The sequence below is a fragment of the Microtus oregoni genome, unplaced genomic scaffold (genome assembly GCF_018167655.1).
Source record: "Microtus oregoni isolate MIOR12 unplaced genomic scaffold, Mior012 000068F_ref0000429, whole genome shotgun sequence".
Classification (NCBI taxonomy): Eukaryota; Metazoa; Chordata; class Mammalia; order Rodentia; family Cricetidae; genus Microtus; species Microtus oregoni.
In genome coordinates this window covers 954,696-976,896 of record NW_024543975.1, presented here as the reverse complement: position 1 = coordinate 976,896, position 22,201 = coordinate 954,696, and the positions used below count along the sequence as shown (strand labels likewise).

The following is a 22,201-nucleotide window of genomic DNA, read 5'->3' as shown; positions in this document are numbered from 1 at the left end:
AATGAGATCTGGTGCCCTCTTCTGGTGTGCAAGCACACATGCAGGCAGAACACTGTCTACATAATAAATAAATAAATAAATAAATAAATAAATAAATCTTTAAAAACAAACAAAGGCCTAGTCGGTGAGATTTTCCTTGTATTTTAATTTGTTAAGCGGCAGAGAAATCACACCTAAACAAGACCCCTCAGCAGTAACACAATGAGGCTACAGCAAGAAGGTGGGAAAGGAAGGCTCGGAACTGCAGTTTTAGTGCAAAAGGGCTTTGAATACTGACCAGGCTCATGCTTCTGAGTTCATACTGTATTCCATGATCAGTGCAAGGCCTCTTTCCGGATCCAAGAGGGCATCAAGTCCCTGGAGCTGAAGTCCTATCCAGTTACTGACCCTAGCTCTAAACCTTCAGTCACCATGGTCCAGCTTGGTTTTTCTGAACTTCAGCCCAACGTACTCCTCAGGGGTCACCATGGCTACTGCTGCTGAACCTGGCAACAATGAGGACCCCAGGAGAGGCCAAAACCAATATGAGATCAGCTGACCAGAGAAGGGGGAGTGAGAATTGATATGAGCAGGCAGATGCCAGATTTTTTTTCCAGGCTATGTGCTGACACTGTCCCCTTTAGCCTGAATATCTCTTTAGGTTAGGAGAACAGGGTGCACCTGCCTGCAAGTCAGGATATCCCATTCTGCAAGCAGCCAGAGTGTGATGTGGGTGAGTCCTGTTGTTTAGCTTGACCAGTGCAGAAGTGTCTGAATGACAGGAAAGGCATTTTCCTGAAGGAGCGCTGTCCCCACAACCCTCCTGGGTCAGGCCATGCTATTTCTATACATCCTTCAGGATGAGGCCCTCCCAGGCCTCTGGCCCTTGTTTTCCCATCTCCTCTCCCCTCCAGCCAGAAAGAGCCCACGGCCAGGGACTGCAGGATTTCCTGGCTCTGCCCACTAGCTGCTAAGCATTGGCAGAGCCCCACCACATTCTCCACGGGGTTTCTGTTTCCCAGTGGCCAGCGTGGGCGGTGCTCCCGTGTCCTGTGTCTGCCTGAGACCTGAGTCCCTGGTGCTCTCTTCTTAGAAGCAAGAGAGCAGAGCAGCTCATGGGTCACCCTGGACAGAACTGAAGCACCCCCATATCCCCTATTCCCTCTCCCTAGCAGCCCTCAGGGCCACCAATGTCTGCTTCTTATCCTTGCACAGAAAAGAGGAGACTGTAGACCACTGCTCAGCCTCCCTTTTGGGGGCCAGGTACTGTGTAGCAAGTTATACCATTGAAATAATACCAGCTGATACAAGGTATCCAAGATTAGCCTATGGCATTTTTGGAAGAGCCTGGAAGGCACTGGGGCTGATTTTCAGGAACCTCTGTGTGGCCCAGGTGACCTCTCCCATCCTTCCTGACCATGCTGTTGCAGAATGAAGCTAGACAGGCCTCAGAGGTGGGAGTCGTCTGGAACCTTTCCTCATCCTTAAGCCACGGGTGTATAGTGGTATCTAGATGTGCGTCTTGATTGTGAGGGGTATTCTCTTCCTATGAAGCCCCTTCCTCAGAGGTCCTGGGTCCACAGAAACTTCCTCTCTGGGCTGATCTGAACCATTTTACCTGAGGCAGAGCAGGTGTAAGTCTCTGCTACATCTTTGGGCTTCTAGCCTAAGTCTGAACTTCGATACAGGAGTTTACACACGAACAAAGTTCTTATGGTGCTAATTACAGAACAAGGAGGAACTGGTGATTACAGGGACTCTGGGGACTGAGGAACAGAAAAAATTGCTACACTTGATGCCAGTTACAGGGGCCTGGTCCCACATGTACCCTGTGTGAGTGTAGTGTGTGTGTGTGTGTGTGTGTGTGTGTTAGGTTTTTTAAAACTGTTAATTGCCAGGGTGCAAATATTTTCACACATGAGCTCTTAGAGAGAAGTTATTAAGGAGCACACTGGCAGCCTGGTGGAAGTCAAACGGCTGCAGCCAACATGGAAGTCCTAATTAATAGCTGTTCCCGCAGCTCTTGGGCATGGCAGCGGAAGTAATTATCATGATTTAATTGACTTTTCTCCCCTCTGTTATGCACTCTGCTTTCCCCACTTTCCTAAACTGGAAAGGTTTTATTTCCCTCTCCCTCTCTTTTTTCCATCACACACAGCTTCTGCCTGTCAAGCCTTATTAAAATGAACACCATGACAGCACAAATCTTTATGTTACAGAGAAGTCTGTAGCATGAAGCCTGATCAGTAGCTCCCTGTCTGCAAACACTGCTTTTGTAGAGACGTGTTGTAACCCAGCAGAAGTGTGATTCAGGAGTTTGGTCCCTAGGGACTGCAAGGGACACAAGGGTCAGCTGCCCTTCCACCAGCCAAGGGAGGTAGCTTTCATGGTAGCACAGGGGTTCTGGGAATCCTAAGAGATAAAAACATGGCATCTCTGAGCCCCTGGGACCGACAGAAAGACCCGTCTATGGCCAGCCTCCTGTACTGTGGCCTGTTGCCTTCTTGGCTTGGAATGGCTTGGCTCCTCTTTAGCTTAACACTGCCCCACCTGGTGATGGGGCCCTGGGTGCTCACAGTGCTGGATCTTCCTCCAGGGGCAGCTGGTGCCTCTAATACCACGGGTGACTCTCTTGGTACCAGCCATGGTGTTTGGGTGACATTGCTTGGTCCACTATCAGCTTCTCAGAAGCCATAGATGTGAGGCCAGCATAGCACACCATCTAGACTGGTTGGGTTCAAATCCTGGCCTGGTCACCTACTTGCTGTTCATTACTGGACAAGTGACTTAAAATTTCTGGGCCCTAGAATTCTCATTTATTCAATAACACCACCTGCTTTCTAATATGAAGGACAGATGGGTTAGATCCTGGGGCACACACACATGAAGGAAGTGTTCAGTTTTTAAGATATAGTGGGACAAGTAAATTTTTTCTGGTGTCTAATAGAGTAAACGAGAATATTGTGGAACCATAGATAATGAAGCCAGAGAGGTCTGCCTCTGCCGTCTTGGAATAGAGTAAATGAGAATATTGTGGAACCATAGGCACAGAAGCCAGAGAGGTCTGCCTCTGCCATCTTGGTCCCACGCAGGAATCTAAAGTGCAGGCGATAGTAGGTGACCTTTGGAAGGTCAGATAATGTTGGCTGATACGACACTGGACTATTTCTCATGGAGCTAAAACTGGGAGCCAGACATTTTCTTGGGTCTCACTAGGGATTATTGAGAGTGCTTGACTTTTAATTAGAACATTATAGATAATAAACTCAGCAGAAGAGAAACTGAATAGAAACTGCTCTCTCTTTGTCCCTGCTTGGGAATTGAGCCAGGCTTACATAAATGCCACTCCACTTCCCCCCCCCCACACACACAAGTGCACAGCCACTTCACACACACACACCCCACACACAAGTGCACAGCTGCTTTACACCACACACACACAAGTGCACAGTCACTTCACACACCCCACACTCAAGTGCACAGCTGCTTCACACACCCCACACACAAGTTCACAGCCGCTTCACACACCCCACACACAAGTGCACAGCCGCTTCACACACCCCACACACAAGTGCACAGCCACTTCACACACCCCACACACAAGTGCACAGCCACTCACACACACACACCCCACACACAAGTGCACAGTCACTTCACACACCCCACACACAAGTGCACAGCCACTCACACACACACACCCCACACACAAGTGCACAGTCACTTCACACACCCCACACACAAGTGCACAGCCACTTCACACACACACACAAAGTGCACAGCCTCTCCACACACAAGTGCACAGCCACTTCACACCCCCACACACACACCACACACACAAGTGCACAGCCGTTTCACACACACACCACACACACAAGTGCACAGCCACTTCACACACACACACAAAGTGCATAGCCTCTCCACACACAAGTGCACAGCCGTTTCACACACACACACACACACACACCACACACACAAGTGCACAGCCGTTCCACAGCCCCCCACACACAAGTGCACAGCCACTTCACACCCCCCACACACAAGTGCACAGCCGCTTCACACCCCCCACACACAAGTGCACAGCCGCTTCACACCCCCCACACACAAGTGCACAGCCACTTCACACCCCACACACACAAGTGCACAGCCGCTTCACACCCCCCCCACACAAGTGCACAGCCGCTTCACACCCCACACACACAAGTGCACAGCCGCTTCACACCCCCCCACACATAAGTACACAGCTGCTTCAAACCCCCCACACACAAGTGCACAGCCCTTCCACAGCCCCCCACAAACAAGTGCACAGCCGCTTCACACCCCCCCACACAAGTGCAAAGCTGCTTCAAACCCCCCACACACAAGTGCACAGCTGCTTCACACACACACCCCACACATACAAGTGTACAGTCTTCGTCTTTTTTACACAGATGTTGGGGCTGCAAGCAACAGAATGCTTACTGTGCTTACCTGTGCAATTTTAGACATTTGACTTCTCTGAGCCTCAGTTTCCCTATCTGAGAGATGGAGCTACCCCCTTTGCCCAGCTGGACTCATAGCCTCTCCAGCCTAGAAATGTTTTTCTCATCCTCATCCCCAACAAAAACATTGCCTAGCATGTGCAGGAGGATCATCCTGCATCCTTGGGCTACATAGGGAGCTGGAAGCCAGTCAGAACTACTTATGTCCTTGTCAAAACAACAAGAAACCAAACAAACAAAAATGAAGAAGAGCGAGAGAAAATGAAGAGAAAGAGGTGGCTAGTTGGTGAGGATTCTGCCCCCACAGATGAGCCAGTGCTGTTCTGGAGGGAGTAAGTCTCTACACAGCCCCGGGTCAGCACCTCCTCTGCCTTGGGAGCTCTCTGCCTTTCTGCCTTCCTCCACAGGATGGTGCAGCATGAAGCTTCTTGCCAGGTGAGAAGTAAAGTTCTTTAAAAACACTGAGTCTAGGGCTGGAGAGATGGCTCAGTGGTTAAGAGCAGTGCCTGCTCTTCCAAAGGTCCTGAGTTCAATTCCCAGCAACCACATGGTGGCTCACAACCATCTGTAATGAGGTCTGGCGCCCTCTTCTGGCCTGTAGGCATACAGACAGAACACTGTATACATAATAAATAAATAAATAAATAAATAAATAAATAAATAAACAAACACTGAGTCTAGGGCTGGAGAGATGGCTCAGTGGTTAAGAGCATTGCCTGCTCTTCCAAAGGTCCTGAGTTCAATTCCCAGCAACCACATGGTGGCTCACAACCATCTGTAATGAGGTCTGGTGCCCTCTTCTGGCCTGCAGACATACACACAGACAGAATATTGTATACATAATAAATAAATAAATAAATATTTAAAAAAAAAAACACTGAGTCTGAAGGCATGTGTTAGCATGAAGAAAGCGTGAAGATGGCAGAACTGTGGCCATCCCCCTCTACACAGTCATATGAGACAGCCATGTGTTAGCATGAAGAAAGCGTGAAGATGGCAGAACTGTGGCCATCCCCCTTCTACACAGTCATATGAGACAGCCATGTGTTAGCATGAGGAAAACGTGAAGATGGCAGAACTATGGCCACCCCCCCCACACACACACAGTCATAGGAGGGAAAGCGTGAACATGGCAGAACTGTGGTCAGCCCTCCCACACACTCAAACGATATTCCTCTTTCTCTCCTGGTTGAGGTTACCTGTGATCTCAGTTTCCTGTGGTCAAAGATATCAAATACAAAATTCTAGAGATAAACATTTCACAAACTTTATATTGTGAGCCATCTGAACATTGAGATGAAATCGTGCACATCCCTGGTCCTCTCCAGAGAACAAGAACCATCTTTGTTCAGTGTATCCACAATGGATGCACCCCCCCCCCCCCAGTAGACACTCAGTAGCTGTCCTGGTTTTCAGGTTACGTGCTGTTATCACAGTGCTTATTTTTAAGTAGTTCTTACTTCTTAGTTATGCCCCCCAAGCTCTACCCGTGCTTCCAACTCAGACACACAAAAGAGAAACATCAAAGTACTTCCCGTAAGAAACAGGTTATCACGGGAAGAACACACCATCCAGGCAAAATGAGATGTTGAGAGAGACCATGTTCATGGAACTTCTAATATAGCATATTTCTTTTATTGCTCTGTTTCATTTCCAGTTTTCCTTGCTAATTTCTGTATCTAGTATATAAGTTAGATATATATATATATATATATATATATATATATATATATATATATATATGAAAATATAATAAACACAAGGTCTGATGCATCTGTGGCTCAGGCATCCCCTGGCCTTCTTGAGGCCATCCCTCCACGGATGAGAGAGAGAGCTCCATCTGAAGACTGAGCATCCGCGGAGTCAAGACCATGACATAGGACGCCTCCGCAGGGCTGGGAAGCGAGGGAAACAGGCAGAGGTGGAGAAGCGAGTGCACTGCACTGAATGGTTCCTCTGGGAAGCCTGTGTAAGACAGGCAGGAAACGGCGTCGTGAGTTTACATGCATGTGGAAGGTAGGTGACAGATGTTTCAAAGCTTGTTTGGGCTGAGGAGAGAGGGACAGGAAACAGGTGTTCAATGCCTGATTTTTAAAACAATCTCCTCTGAGGTCTCTGGATTGCTAGGGCTCCCCCGCTGCCAGGGCTTCCCCTCGTTTTCTGGAAAATGTGGTTGAGACAACTGCTAATGGCTCAGGTCTCTAGAGTGTCCGCGGCTTCCTTAGCCCATGCTGTCTCTTAGTTCACAACAGGTCTATAGAAGGCTGCGGGCATTCTTCCTATCATCTAGAGACCGATCCCTGCCCCCCGCACCCTCGTGTGACTTGCCATAGAAGCTTGAGCCCTAGAGAGGACACTTCTGCTCCCTAATAAAACATAGACACTTAAAGACACTCCCATTAATGAAAGCAAGTCACAGGACCGCAGGCGCAAAGCTAGAAGATGCAGTCCCTGGCCGGGCAACCCCTTCCCAACCACAGCTGTTCCTGTTGCCTTGGGGGTGTGGCAGCCAGCCTTGAGCCCCTTTTGACAGTGCTTCCCAACTGAAGACAGCCTGAGACCAGGACAAAGGAGTGGCAAATTGTGGATCTGGCCCTGGCTTCTCTATTTGCCTTATTTCTTGGCCCACTGGACCAAGCTGAGAGGATTAAAGAAGCTATGGTTCTTATCAGAGGCAGAGCCAAATTGGGGTACTTTGTACCCACCTCACACTGCCTCTCTGCTTACCTCTGCTGTTGGTCACTGGGGCCTCTTCCTCACCCCACACCACAAAGGGCTTCACCAAGGACCAAGGTCAGAATTGGTAGAGTGCCTTCAATGTTGCATGGCCACAAACTCATGCCATCCAAGTCGCTGGAGGAGTGGAGCGAGAGGAGAGAGGATGGGCTGCCTGCCTAAGTCCCATTGCTTCTGGAAGTTGAGGGCCTGTGCCCCTCAACTTGAATCTTGTGTCTTAGGACCTGTGCTGGAATTTTCTCTCAGCCTTCCCTTGGGAAGCAGTTCAGATGGAGTCCTTATTCTTGACAATCCCCTCCTCCAACCCTCTAGTCCCCCATCCCCCACCCCCTTCTTCCTATACTCCCATCCTCTGCCTATACCCAGCCTGGCTAACACCAGCAAGGGCTCCGTTTTCCAGCAGGCGACCCTAGGCTTTCAGGCGTCCTGCATATTCTTCTGTCAGAGGAGGAAGGGTTGGCACTGCCCCCACCTGCTGTCGTTGTTTAAGGTCCTAATTTATTGGCCCTGGTTATTTATTAGGCAGGGTGATTTGTAGGCCACCTCCCCCTCCTTGATAATCAGTGGGCCTCTTTGCAGACCTCTGACCACCAGCCATGGGGTCAGAGACAAAAGAAATCAAGCTGTAACAGGAGCAAGCTGGGCAAGGTCAGAGGGAACCTGGAGGAAAGGAACCAGCCCCTCTGCTCCTTCCTTCCTGTGCAGTCAGGGCCCGCTGTGACCTATATACACAGTGCCCTTGGTCTGTACAATGGGAGGAAGGAGAAAGGTTGGTGGTAAAACCCAAGACCCTCTGGCCTGTGCCTGGAATGCCTCTCAGCTTAGCCCTACGGGTGGGGGGGGAGGGGGAGAGGAGGGAAGAGCCCAGACAGACACAGGGCCAGGCTTCCACCCTCACTGGCCAGCAGCAATTTAGTTTACTCTGTTGTTGTTAAGGTATGGTCCTGTCCCGAGAGAGGGCTGAGCCGGGGCAGGCTGTGTACCTATAGCTTCTCAGGGCCTTGTCATTTATTATCTCTATTGGCACCAGTGTGACAGCAAGGCTTTGATGTGCTTGCAATAAAAAAAAATTATCAACCAACCCTGTTCCCTGTCTGTTTCCCTAGAATGAATGCCAGTCGCTCTTGTGGGCAGTGTGGTCACAGACTGAGGCTCTGTCCTTGATGCCTCCTGAATGCTTAACTGGGTGGCCTCAGAGCCCTGAAAAGGAGAATAATGGGGCCCTGCCCTAAGCAATGCATTCCCTGCTCCTGGTTGAGGGAACTTTCCCAGGACTCTTACAGCCAGGACTGGCTCCTGTTTTTCTCCAGAAGGAGGCTGATGCCCCACCCACTGGCCAGCCTGGGTCTGGTGCCTCCCCCGTTTCTTGGGTTCCTTTTATTTCTGGATTCTCGGCACTGTGAGGTAGAAGCAATGCAGGGCAGGCTATCTTGCTGACCTGCAGTGTCTGGGTAGTTGGGAGCCACCTGCTAACTTGTGGCCTGATGGAAGTTCATCTGGTGATCATATGGGTTCTCCATCAGCTTCAACCTGTATCCCCCCCTCTTCCCACGGCTGTCATGGTTTACAGTAGACCTTGTATTATAGGCCTGGGCTCTAGCTCCACCTTGCAGGCAGGACAGCCATGTCTCTCTCCCTGACCAACTTGCCAACACCTAGAAAGAATAAGTCCCTGTATGCTGCTGACTCTAATGACACCCCCATCTTGGATCCTTCACCCAGCCTGACGCCCGCTCTGCTCCCAGCCTGTCCCAGCTTCTGCTCCTGCTCCTTGGGACTCAACTTTACTTTCTCCTTTGTTTACTCCAAGCTTTGGAGCCTGAATACTTATGTTGGCCCGGAGGGCAGCATCCCAGAATCAGACCCTAGGAGACTCTGCAAGGAGCCTGAGTAGGTGGGAGGGTGTGGGGGGATATCAGAGGATGCGGGAGGGTGTGGGGGGGATGCAGGAGGCAGCCTGGCACTGAGAGGATGGTGTGCTTGTCCAGGGTGGTGGGTCCAGGACTCTGCTGCAGCAGAGACTAGGCAACTGTTGTCCCCAGTATGAGTGTAGGTCACACTTGCCCTCCTGGGCCACTTGGGATTTTCTTTTGGGAGATAAGGTCCCTCTACATAGCCCTGACTGTCATGGAACTCACTACAGAGATCTACCTGCCTCTCTCTCTCAAGAGCTAGAATTAAAGGTGTGCATCACCACACCGGCCCACTTGGGATTTCAACCCCTCTCAAGACACCCACTCCTGTGTATCACAGGGCTCGGGAGGCCTTTCCATCTGGGATGCTATGGAGAGGGATAGAGATCAGGTCACATGAGATTCAGAGAGGGCCTCTGCTCATGGTGTCATCTGGGCTGCAGGATCTGTGGCAATTCTCCCTGCTTCAACAGAACTGGATTTCCTAGCACACACCTTACGCCTAAACCAGGACGGGTCAAGTCTCCCCTTCTCTTTATCACAACCCTCATCAACATTACAACTTGCACAAGACACTGGTCAGCTGCCCTTCCCACATACTTGTAGAACAGACAGATCTGTCAAAATGTTTTTTGTGTTGTTTTTTAATTTATTAACTTTAAAAAACAATTTCAGGCTACGGCAACAGTGGGAAAGAGTGATGAGAAACAGTGTTTCTCAGACTCCAGGCATCCACTGTTTCTCCTGGACTCAAGGCCTCGTGTCAGGATCCACAGAGCTGCAGTAGCTGGGGTAGCCACATCTTTATTCCCATTTTATGTTCTTGTGATCCATTTGTCCATCCCCTGTCGTTAGCTACAGATCATAGTTTACATTAGGGACGCCTGTCCTCTTTTGTACTGTACATTTCACAGGCTGTGAGAAACGGAGAATGGCAGGTGTCCACCATGACCATATCACAGAGGACTGTGTGTGCCTGAAATTATATCCCGCCTCGTCTTTCATTTCTCCGGCTCTCATCGACCACGCCCCCACTAGTCTTTTCTGCATCTCCCTAGTCCCTTTAGGACTATCGTGCAGCTGTAACCATACATTGCACAGGCGTTTCAGACTGACTCCTCCTTTCTGGGCATGGCAGCTCATCCGCTCATCCCTGGTTGAGCACAGCACAGCCTAGCTGTCCACTCACCTACCAAAGTGGTGTGGAGAGTTTGGGCAGTTGTGAATAAAGCTATGGGCAGCAACTTGTGGGGACATGAGATTTGCACTGCTTGAGTCAGTATGAAGGAGGGCAATTGCCCGATGGTGTGGCAAGGTACTTTTAGGTTCGGGAAAGAAAAAAAACAAGACACTAAAGCTGTCTTCTAAAATATATGTGCCAGTTTGTTTTTCTGCCATCTATCAGTGCAAGTTCTGGTTGTTCCATGGACTTGCTGGTATTTGGTATCATCCTTTAAAAAAAAAAAATTAGTCATTTTAGTAGGTGAGCTGTGGCCGGTCAGTGGTGTACCCTTTTGTATAACCCCAGATAATCCCAGTTGGAGCATCAATTTGAATCGGTTACGTGTCTGAGCATTCTATGGTTCCCTCTACGCTGAGATGAACACAGGAACTGTGAGATCCAGCCGTGCCATCTGTACCAGCCTTCTCTGCTCAGGTCCCAGAACACTGCAGGTCTGTTCTTACCTGGAAGCTCACACAAGCTGTTCCCTGGCCCTGGCGCTTGTCAAGGCCTCTCCTCCCTTCCTCTGTGCTCAACAGACCACCCTTCTCAGAGGGCACCACCTAGGCTCTCGTTCTTCTCCCAACATCGCTGCAGTCACGGATTTATTTGCTGGCATCCTTGTTTGTGTGGCTGGGGAACAGGTGGTGTTTCCTAGGATGCATAAACTCTGTATTCCATACATAAGCCAGCACACACTTGTCATCTCAGATCTCAAGAGGTAGAAGTTTAAGGTCATCCTCGGCTCCATAGTGAGTTCAAAGCCAGCCTGGGCTAGACACCCTCCTTTTTCCCTTAAAACGTGGTGATGATGATGATGATGATGATGAAGATGAAGATATTTTGTAAGATTTTTGAGGACAGGGATCTTGCTGGGTGACTCATCTTCTCTCCCTGTGTCTTGGCTGGCCCTTTACCACGATGTTGCTCCGTGTTATCCGCTATTTAGGGAATATAGCTGAACGGCAGGAAAACCACAATGGAGAATCAACTAGACACCAAAAAGCCCGTGTATAACTCTATACAGAAGGAGATCGTGCAAGAGGCCAGGAGTCCTTCAGATTCCCCAAAAGCCCAAGAAGCTATGAGAAAGTAAGAAGCTTAAGTAGAAACCAAACAAACAAGACAACCAGCAGCTAAAGGCGTGAGACCAGTAGCTTGGTTCTCGGATTTTCCAGAATACCGCCGATCTAATCCACAAGGCTCTAAGTGCCCCCGTGCAACTGCTCCACTCTGCTGAGGGAGCTGGGGTCCAGTAGGTGCTGTGCAGAGAAGCAGAGATCTGGGAGGAGCTCCTGGGACTCTCCACCTGCCTCACCTCATCAGACCTGTTGAAAGGCATTCTCCTGCCTCAGAACTTATGAAAAGCCCCTGTGTCCTTAAATCTTGGCATTCAGACAAAGGGTGTGTCTCAGAGATGTCAGGAGCACACAGATGGAGCTGCTGCTAAGTCCCCTTGCCTCCTGTTTCCAATGCCAGAGAAGCCCAGAACTTGGCCTTGAGTAAGTGCATCCAGAGACCCAGATCCCAAGACCCCGGACTTGTTCGCATGGTCCTTGAGTGCTCCCATCCATGCTGGAGAATGCTGGGGGGCCAGTGTTTGAGTCAGCTGTGACCCAAAGCAAGGACCTTCAGGAATGGTGGTGCTGAAGGGAAGGGTATCCTTGAGCAACCAAACGTCAGGGACATACTTGACTGTCAGTCTAGGTGGCTAGATCCCACCCTCCCAAGAATATTGCCTGTTCTGTGTGCACCCCAGGTGCCACACTCAGTCTTGGTGGCATCCATGATCCCTGTAGAATCATGACAAAAATCCACAGCCAAGAATTGAAGCCCCACGAGGGACAGGCGTCCTTGGCTGACCCAGGCTTGCCTCTGTAGGAAGCAAACACAGTAACTCCACCAAATCCTCCAGGGAGAATTGCCAGAAGCCTCATTACTAAAGCAGGAACAAAGTACCCTCTTTCCCCATCTATAGAATGGGCTGGTGGGGCTACCATCTGACAGGAGACTCTGCAATGCTGTGGTAGAGATGCAGTCTCCAGCGTTCCCCGCCATCCATCTCACTGGCCCTGCCTTGTTAGAAGAGCCGTTGTAATTATAACTAGCCGTGTGTAAGACATCAAACAACAGCATTTGCATTGCACTTCAGAAAAAATGCAAAGTGCTTTTTTTGTAGGTGATCTGCTAGTACGCTCAGCAGTCCTGGGGTGGGGAATTATTCCTCTTATTTTGCAAATGAAAGAAGTGAAGTTCAAAGGATTTCAGAGGTGTGTGCTCCAGGGGCGGTGCTCTGGGATGGGCAGGAGCCCTACTCTTTAGTAGGGCAGGCTAGTGCTGGCTCCAGCAGGCACTCTTGGCCACTCCGGCGCTGTTGCCAAGAGGGACCTGAAATAGACTCTGGTGGGCAGGGCAAAGCAGGCCTCCAGATTTGCTTTCAACCCTGGCCCAGATGCCAGTTGCTTGGCACACGTGTTAATTACCCTGCTTGCTCATGCCCCAGCCTGCTGCCTGGCTATCCCACTTCGCAGACAGAAAGGCCTGGTGGGGAGAGCCTGCCTCTCACATCTGCCTCTCTCAGTCAGCAGGAGGCACAATGGTGGTAACCTCTGGTTAGCAAAGGATGGCCTGGGCTTGCCTTTTAACTCTTAGTTTTATCTTTCCCATTAACATCCCCTCCGGTGTTGCCATGAGAATCACGTGCCAGAGGCTGCCAACGCTGAAGCCAGCACCCTTACCTGGTGGGCCTCCACACATGACCTCTTCCTCTCTCGGAGAAACTCCTCTACACCGGCCTCGGAGGGCAGTAGGGACTCAAAAGATAGACACCTCACCTGTGGGTGTGTCCAACAACCTGTAGCTTACAGAACACATGTAACTCCGGGATATCCTTGAAGGCGGCCCAACACAAAATCTTAAACTTAAAATTCAAATCTCAATATTAAATTCAAAGTTTTATATAAAGCTGCAGGTAAAGCTTGAACAGGAAGGGATAGGGTGTGAATTAAACTTCAGAAATAAAGCAGTTGGAGGCTAGAGATGTCGTCGAGTTGGTAGAATGCGTACCTAGTATTCACTACATGAACTGGATGTGTTGGCACGTTCCTGTAATCCTATCACTCGGGAAATAGAGGCAGGATGATGAGAAGTTCAGAGTCATTCCCTGACTGTAGTGACTGTGAGCCCAGCCTGGGCTACCAGATTCTGTATGCACAAAGGGGAGGAAGGAAAAGTGAGATGGCTCGGTGGGAAAGCCACCTTCTGCTAAGCCTGAAAACCTGAGTTCCGTGTTCCAGAACACATGGTGGAGGGAGACGGCCAACTGCCATAGATTGTGCTTTGACCTCCATGTGTGCAATGGCATGCCTTTGGGTTGCTTTCCGTTTTGGATGCTTGTGATTCAAGCTGCAGTGAACATTCTGGTCCATGTCTTTTTGTTGTCAGGGGCAGACATTCTGTTGGGTGCATGGATGGCTGTGCTTAGCTTTCACAGCTGTCAAGTGGAATCGGCGTGGTGTCTGCCAGTAGTGTGCGAGCCCTGGTCTCTTTCACCTACACTTGGCATCACCCCTCTGCGCAGTTTCAGCCCTCCGTTGGAGCTGTAGTAATGTCGCACTGTGGGTTTTCATTTCTATTTTCCTAGCATTGATGATATGGAGACCAGCCGTATGTTCCACAGTTGTCAAGGATCTGGGCCACCGCTCTGCTTTGGGTGTCAGAAATGATGCTCCTTACCCTTAGCATGCCCCACCATCCACAGCATTGCAGAGGGCTGTAACCAGGGAAACTGTCTCTGCTCTCTGGAGTGAAGAGAAGTTTTTGGCATCTCTCCACCTAGTTTACATTCTGGTACAGATTATAAAGTTTCCAACAGGGTATTGGAAGGGGTGCTTCTTGGTGTTTGGGATTATTCTCCATGCCAACCCTTCAATGTATGATCGCTTTGATATGTGGCATGCTACTGTACTTCTGTGATTGTACAGCCATTATTTTTAAGTCAGCGAGGGAGGTGTGGCAGCAGTTATTAGAAAGATCTCGAGCAGTAGACATTCTCCTGAGGACCTGCCTGAGGCAGGAGACGCAGCTGAGTGAACTGGAGTCTGGTGAGTAGCATACAGGATAATGTACCATGACAATGTCAGAGACACATTAGTCACTCAGAGTGTGTGCCAGAAGCCAGGCACTCTCAGGGACTCTCACATGGGAGGGAGCATGTGGATTGGGTCCTGAAAGAGGAGTTGGAGTTCATCAGAGACCAGCAGAACTGTCTAGGCAAAATCATGGCTCTGGGACTTACCCAAGTCACCTGACTAGGAAATAGGTGGTTTTCTGCCCCAGCACAGATGTAGGCACTGAGCTGAGAGTCCGTGGGAATTGATGCTATGTAATACTCCACTCCAGCTCCAGCAGGAGCTGGGAATGCTGGCACTAGACTGCATGACACAGGACTGTGGGACTCCAGCTGTAACTACCAAGAGCCTGGAAGGACATCAGGAAAGTGACTTCTTGCAAAGGCCTTGAGGGATCCTAAGAATTCTCTCTCTCTCTCTCTCCCTCTCCCCCCCCCCCTCTCTCCCTCTCTCTCTCCCTCTCCTTCTGTATGTGTGTGTACTTTTCTCCCTTCTTCTTCTCTCTGCTTTCTTTCCTCTCTTTTTCCTTTCCAACCTTCCTGTTGTCTCTCCTCCCCATTTGTCATCTCCCTTTCTGCCTGCCCCCTCTTTCCCCTGTCCTTCCATTTTTTCTTCTGTTTTCCTTTTTTCCTTTCCTCCCTCCCTCTGAGGTGAAATCCAAATTCCATTGCACTGTCCCTCACCACTGCACAATTCTGCAGCATCTGACACATCCACACATTGTATGTTCATCACCTCTGTTTCCAGAACTTTTCCTTGCCTGGAAAAAGAAGCCACCATCATTCCCCTCCACCCCCAGACACCCAAGTTCTGTCTTCCCCTAAGGCTCTGCCTAGTATGAGATCTTCACAGAATGAATATTGGAGTTTTGTAATCTGTGGCCTTGGCGAGGCTGCTCTTCCTTCACAGACACTGGAGCTTCCTCCACATTGAGCTGGTATCAGGCCCTTACTCTGACGGCGATATTTTACCACATGGAGACAGGGCCAGCACCAGAGTGGCTTCCCCTTGGATGCTATGAAAATATGATTTACACCCCCAAGTGTAGCATTCTTTGGAATCTGGAATTCAGTTCCTTATGATACAGACCCAGGATTGGACTTGTGGACACATGGTAGTTCTGTGTTAAAATTCTTGATACTATGGCCCCTTCTGAGTACTAGAGTGGATGATGATACCATCAAATGAAAGACACAATGGGCAGTTAAAACACACAGGCAACAAGGGCTCCGGGTGTCGCACAGGCTACACTGAATGAGACTGAAGGGTTGGAAGGGAAGTGAACAACAGAGGTCTTCTGCCTACTTGGTTGCCTCTGCCCGTGAGCCACTGAGCTTACTGAGGATTCCTGCTCTTCAGAGGATAGGAAAGCAGAAGCAGGTGACTGGTACCTTGTGAGCAGCCCCGAGGACGCCCCCTCAGAACATCCTCTCCTAGGAAACCGGCTCTTACGATTTCCATGCGAGAGAGTCCCAACCCACTGTCTGGGTGGGTTCTCTCGTCTACCAAATACCTCTCACTCACCTTTGGAGCTGTTCAGGCTTGGCAAACATCTCAACCTCTTCCTGTGTTCCCAGCCTCTCTCTGTATCCTCAGCTTCTTTCTGTGTCCCCAGTCTCTCTTTGTGCCCTCAACCTCTCCCTGTGTCCCCAACCTCTCCCTGTGTCCCAAACCTCTCCCTGTGTCCCAAACCTCTCCCTGTGTCCCAAACCTCTCCCTGTGTCCCCAACCTCTCCCTGTGTCCCCAACCTCTCCCTGTGTCCCAAACCTCTCCCTGTGTACCAAACCTCTCCTTGTGTCCCCCAGCCTCTCCCTGTGTCCCCCAGCCTCTCCCTGTGTCCCCAACCTCTCCCTGTGTCCCCCAGCCTCTCCCTGTGTCCCCCAGCCTCTCCCTGTGTCCCCAACCTCTCCCTATGTCCCCAACCTCTCCCTGTGTCCCCCAGCCTCTCCCTGTGTCCCCAACCTCTCCCTGTGTCCCCAACCTCTCCCTGTGTCCCCAACCTCTCCCTGTGTCCCCAACCTCTCCCTGTGTCCCCAGCCTCTCCCTGTGTCCCCTAGCCTCTCCCTGTATCCCCAACCTCTCCCTGTATCCCCAGCCTTTCTCTGTGTCCCCAGTCTCTCTTTGCGCCCCCAACCTCTTCCTGTGTTCCCAGATTCTCCCTGTGTCTCCTAGTCTCTCCCTGTGTCCCCTAGCCTCACCTTGTATTCCCAACCTTTCTCTGTATCCCCAGTCTCTCCATGTGTCCCCCAGCTTCTCCTGTTACCTGCTCTCTTAGAGTTAGGGACTTGGAGAGAGGGAGAAGACAGTGACACTGAGGTCACCCAAAGGGGATTCTTAAACTTGCTGAGGGAAAGCAGTACCCTGGTGACTCTTGCCTTTCTCCCTCCCAAGTTGCCTCTCCAAAGGGGCTGGGCATGGCTGTGCTTGCCAGTAATCACAGTAGTGAGGCAATAAGATCATTTGTGAACTCAAGGCCAGCCTGGCTGTAGAGTGAGATTGTTTGAGATAGGACTCAAACAAATGAAAACAAAGATTTTAAACTGACAGGATGCCAGGCCATGGGGAGGAGGCTGCAGCCCACCTGAGCTCTGAAAGGTTAGGACATCAGCCCAGAAAAGCCCTGGTAGGGAAGTGGGCAGGGGGAAAGCTCACTGCCCATCGGGTGCCATGTTATTAGCAAACTCTCAGTAATAAAATATTTCTTTTCCATATAATTGCAAGGTAATTATGCAGTGTGGTTGTGTATTAGTCGTGTTGATAAATTACACTCAGGTGGTGATTAAACATCTGCTTCATAATCTCACACAGCTTGAAGTGTGACACACACAAGCACACAATAACACGTGCACACGTGTGTGTGTGTGTCACCAAAGGTCCCCACGCTCGTGTGTGTGTGTGTGTGTGTGTGTGTGTGTGTGTGTGTGAGCAGGGGGGGAGGGGAAGGGAGGGGAGGAAGAGGAGGAGGGAGAGAGAGAGAGAGAGAGAGGAGAGAGCCAACTGAGTTTAGAGACAATTACTCACCTCAGACACAAATACAGACAATGAGCCTCTTCTGGAACCCATGGAGCTACTGACCTGGACTGGAGAGTGAACCACATATTGCCCCTTAGGACAGAGCAAAAGGTCCCCAGAGTGCGTCTCCTTCCTGTTAATCTTGGTGGGTACCTGGGTTCAGTTAAAAAAAAAAGTCTGCCAATTTTGCCATTAATCAATGCCCTTTAACTATTTCACTTAAATGCCTCTCTCTCCCCCTCTCTCTCCTTCTCTCTCTCCCTCTCTCTCTCCTTCCCTCCCTCCCTCTCTTTCTCTGTCTCATTTCTCTCCCTCTCTTCTCTCTCTCTTCCCTCTCTCTCCCTTGTCTCTCTCTTCCCCTCTGTCCTTTCTTTCCTCTCCACCCCCTGCCACTGCTGGTCTGTAAAACAAAGAACGCTGTGTACAGAAACCCCCCCCCAGGCCCTCTCCAGCTCTACCATACATGGATTCTAATTTCATTCTTACTAATTAGGAATGAGAGACCATTTAGATTCGGCACCTAGCATCCTTGGTGTGTGAACAATGGGAAATAACTCCTCCTTATGACTTCCCGAAGACCCCATGAACGAGGGGAAGCGCTAGAATCAATGGCTGCTTTCCTGCGGGCCTCCCCTGCTGCCGGCGCCCATATTCATTCTCGTGTTTTAAATTTTCATGTTGATGTTTATGGGCTACCATTAGGTGATGCGATCCCTCCCGAAGGTTGGTTTTTCATTAACTTAACTCATTTTACTTATTAGCTGGAGTTTAATAAACAGGCCGTGCACAGTCATACCACAGTCTTTCTCTTTAATAATATTTTAAGATCAGGCTTCTCTGAGTCATCGTGGTTTATTTGCTTGTAACTTGCTTCTCCTGGGATGTGAGGCCTGCTGAGCCCCAGAGAGGCCAGCTCTTGCTGCCTGTTTGACCTTGAGCATCAGTGTCCTTCCTTGCACCTTAGGAAAGCATGCTGGGAATAAAATTAAGACCACACCGGCCAGCACTCAGCATCTGTCACTGGGCACCCAGCCCTCGCTGGCCGTATTTAGAGAGCTCTGTTGAACTCTATAGTCCTATGAGGTGGCTTAGTTTTTAATTTGAGGGGCGGGGTGGGAAACTGAGGCCCAGAGAAGTGAAAGAACTTCCTCAAGGCTACACAGTTGGTGGCAGTGACACACTGGGCTATGAGCACCACAGTTCACTGTCTTCCTTCCATCTTGACTTGCCTTAGGGTCCTTCCATGGCTCCTCTCTGTTCCAAGCTTACTAGCCCCACCTTCATCTTCTGTCCACCCTTTTGTCCTCTATTTCCACTTACCTGACTCTCTGCGGTCTCAGCCTGCCACCATGCACACCTCTTCAGTGGTTCCCCACACGGCCTGTGGCTGCAGTTCAGCATCCTCAGCCTGACATCCAAGGACCCAAGTCACTGGCCTCTGCCTTCCTCCCTTGCCCGTGTCATCACAGCTGCCCACCATGGCACACAGCCTTGACTGCCTGTCCCACATCTGGGCACTGGCATGCCTTTCTCACCCTTGTCTCTGCCTCAGAGACTCAGACATTCAGATCTGCCCCTTTCTCTGAGAAACCCTCCTGGTGCCCCTCTCCCCTCTTCTTACCTCTCCCCTCCTTCCCACTCTGGGACTGTCTTTCCCCTTGGGTTCTGGGCTCCTTGGAAAGTGAATATAATCTCTGGAGTCCCCGCACCCAGTAGGTGTTCTTGTTCCACCATGCTCCCCGGAAGTACGAAACACTTAGGAAAAGGCTCAGTCCAGATTCCCTCTGCTCCCAGCAGTATGGTCAGCCTCTCTCCCTCCCTCCTTCCCTCCTTCCCCCACCTCATCAATATGTCCCTTCCACCATCCCTCTGTTGGTTCCACACACTCACCCATGTGCTTCTCTCCCTTCCCAAAGTTGCCGCCTCCCTTCCTGCTCAGCAGCTCAGACATGAGGTACTTTCTTTTCTCCTCTTGCCCAAACCTTGCTGCCACATCTGCTCACATCTCCCGCTGCTGGAAGGGCCACTGCTGCTGGTCTCAGTTTCAGTGAGGATTTGAGCAGCGTGCAGGAATGAAAACACGACGTGGAGTGGGGCCGTGTGCCTCGCTGTAGTTACACATGACATGGAGTAGGGGGGCGTGTGCCTCCCTGTAGTTACACACGACGTGGAGTGGGGGGCCGTGTGCCTCCCTGTAGTTACACACGACGTGGAGTGGGGGGCCGTGTGCCTCCCTGTAGTTACACACGACGTGGAGTGGGGGGGGGGGGCGTGTGCCTCCCTGTAGTTACACACGACGTGGAGTGGGGGGGGGCGTGTGCCTCCCTGTAGTTACACACGACGTGGAGTGGGGGGGGGCGTGTGCCTCCCTGTAGTTACACACAATGTGGAGTGGGGGGGCCGTGTGCCTCCCTGTAGTTACACACGACGTGGAGTGGAGTGGGGCGTGTGCCTCCCTGTAGTTACACACGACGTGGAGTGGGGCCGCGTGCCTCCCTGTAGTTACACACAATGTGGAGTGGGGGGGGCCGTGTGCCTCCCTGTAGTTACACACGACGTGGAGTGGGGCCGTGTGCCTCCCTGTAGTTATACACGACGTGGAGTGGGGCCGTGTGCCTCCCTGTAGTTATACACGATGTGGAGTGGGGGGGGCCGTGTGCCTCCCTGTAGTTACACACGACGTTTAGTGGGGCGTGTGCCTCCCTGTAGTTACACACGACGTGGAGTGGGGCCGTGTGCCTCCCTGTAGTTACACACGACGTGGAGTGGGGCCGCGTGCCTCCCTGTAGTTACACACGACGTGGAGTGGGGGGCCGTGTGCCTCGCTGTAGTTACACACGACGTGGAGTGGGGGGCCGTGTGCCTCCCTGTAGTTACACACGACGTGGAGTGGGGGGGGGCGTGTGCCTCCCTGTAGTTACACACGACGTGGAGTGGGGGGGGCCGTGTGCCTCCGTGTAGTTACACACAATGTGGAGTGGGGGGGACGTGTGCCTCCCTGTAGTTACACACGACGTGGAGTGGGGGGCCGTGTGCCTCGCTGTAGTGACACACGACGTGGAGTGGGGGGGGCGTGTGCCTCCCTGTAGTTACACATGACGTGGAGTGGGGGGCCGTGTGCCTCCCTGTAGTTACACACGACGTGGAGTGGGGGGCCGTGTGCCTTGCTGTAGTTACACACGACGTGGAGTGGGGGCCGTGTGCCTTCCTGTAGTTATGTCCCTTTCGTTTCCATTGTGGCTGGGCTGGACAGGGCCCTGCACACTCACGGGCCTTGCACACGCATGGCTCTTGCACACACACGGGCCTTGCACGCAGGTCTTTACCACTGATGTGTGTCTCCGTGCCAATCCTGCGTTCTATGGAAAGGGAAACTGGCGCTCAGGAGTGAGAGAGGGGTTTCCATAAGAGCATGGTTAGACTTTTGGTCAAGGCTCACTGGAAACTCTAGACTGTTTCCTTGACCTATGCTGTACTCTGATGGGGACCACTTTCATAGTGTGCCTCCACTCTGCCTCAGACATATGTGTAACACGGAGTTTTCACAGGCTCGGGTAGGTCTTGCCTGCCATGATCACACAGGCAACAGAGGCAATGATGAGACTGCAGATTTGGGGCTGGACCCCTCTTTTTTCCCCCCACACCTTGAAGTTCCCTACATGTGGCAGCAGCTCCGGCATAAACCAGCCCCCATCTGCAGAACCAGTTTCCCTCGGCTGGACAGGCCACCTATGAGTGGAAATGCTTGAGCAAGGGCATTGTGAGACTGAGCAGCAACACAGGCCAGGACCTGTGGGGGCCCATGAGGACCTGTGGGGACAGACCTGGATCACACAGGCTGAGTGGCTGTGGAGTGGCCTGAGGCTGTGACTATCACACATGGGTGTCTCGTTCACTGGGCCATGTCCTCTCCAGCTGGCCCTCCTAGGATCAGGAACTTCACTCTGTGACACAGATGACATCTGCTCCACAGGTCCTGCTCAGACCTGGAACTGCCCATCCCAACCACCCCGTGTCCTGGTGCACACATGTGTGTGACACGTAGGCTACTCTAGTCGCTGTTTTCAGCACACTTGATAGCGCCATCACACAGTGACCAAATCATGAGTCCACACACGTGTCTGCTGATTTGATCTCTCTGAGCCTCAGTTTCTTATCCCCAAAGTGGGGATGACAACGCCATGAGGATTAAATGAGTGTCCTGTGGCAGGCGGAACACTGGACTTTCCCATCTGTGTAGCATGGGCCTCTGCCCCGCCCCAAGAGCCTGCAGAAGCAGATAGAAGGTGCAAGTTGCCTTTCGTGGGTGGGAAAATCAAGGTACCTGCAGGCAAGGCAGGGACTCATGCCAGTTAGTACAACCTTGGGACCAGAACCTTGATTCCTCACTGCCCATCCCTGGAGGACTTACCACCACCACCTCTCTCTGAGAGGAAGACCCCACCCCATCCCAGGTCACTTCCTTGTCCATAATTTATACCTCAGATGACTTGAGGGGTATGGGAGAGGTAGGCACGGCCCCCCAAAATAAGCCTCTTCGAGTGTGCTGGACAGAGGAATGCTGGGAAGAGACGTCATAGATGCTGAGAGACAGACTCAGTGGCTGAAATGGGGAGAGTGGAGCGCCATCAGGAGCCATGGCTTACCCTGTTCCAGAGACAGTCTTCCCGGTCCCTCTCTCTTGCAGCTGTTTGCCCCTTTATAATGTCCTTTTGAACAACCTGGGACTG

At 51.2% G+C, this 22,201-nt stretch overlaps 1 protein-coding gene across 2 annotated transcripts in view; it reads left to right on the top strand.

Annotated features, from left to right (window-relative positions):
* Tspan18 (tetraspanin 18) overlaps window positions 1–22,201 on the top strand; it is a 135,756-nt gene that overhangs the window by 68,846 nt on the left and 44,709 nt on the right. The gene's annotated exons all lie outside the window — the stretch shown is intronic.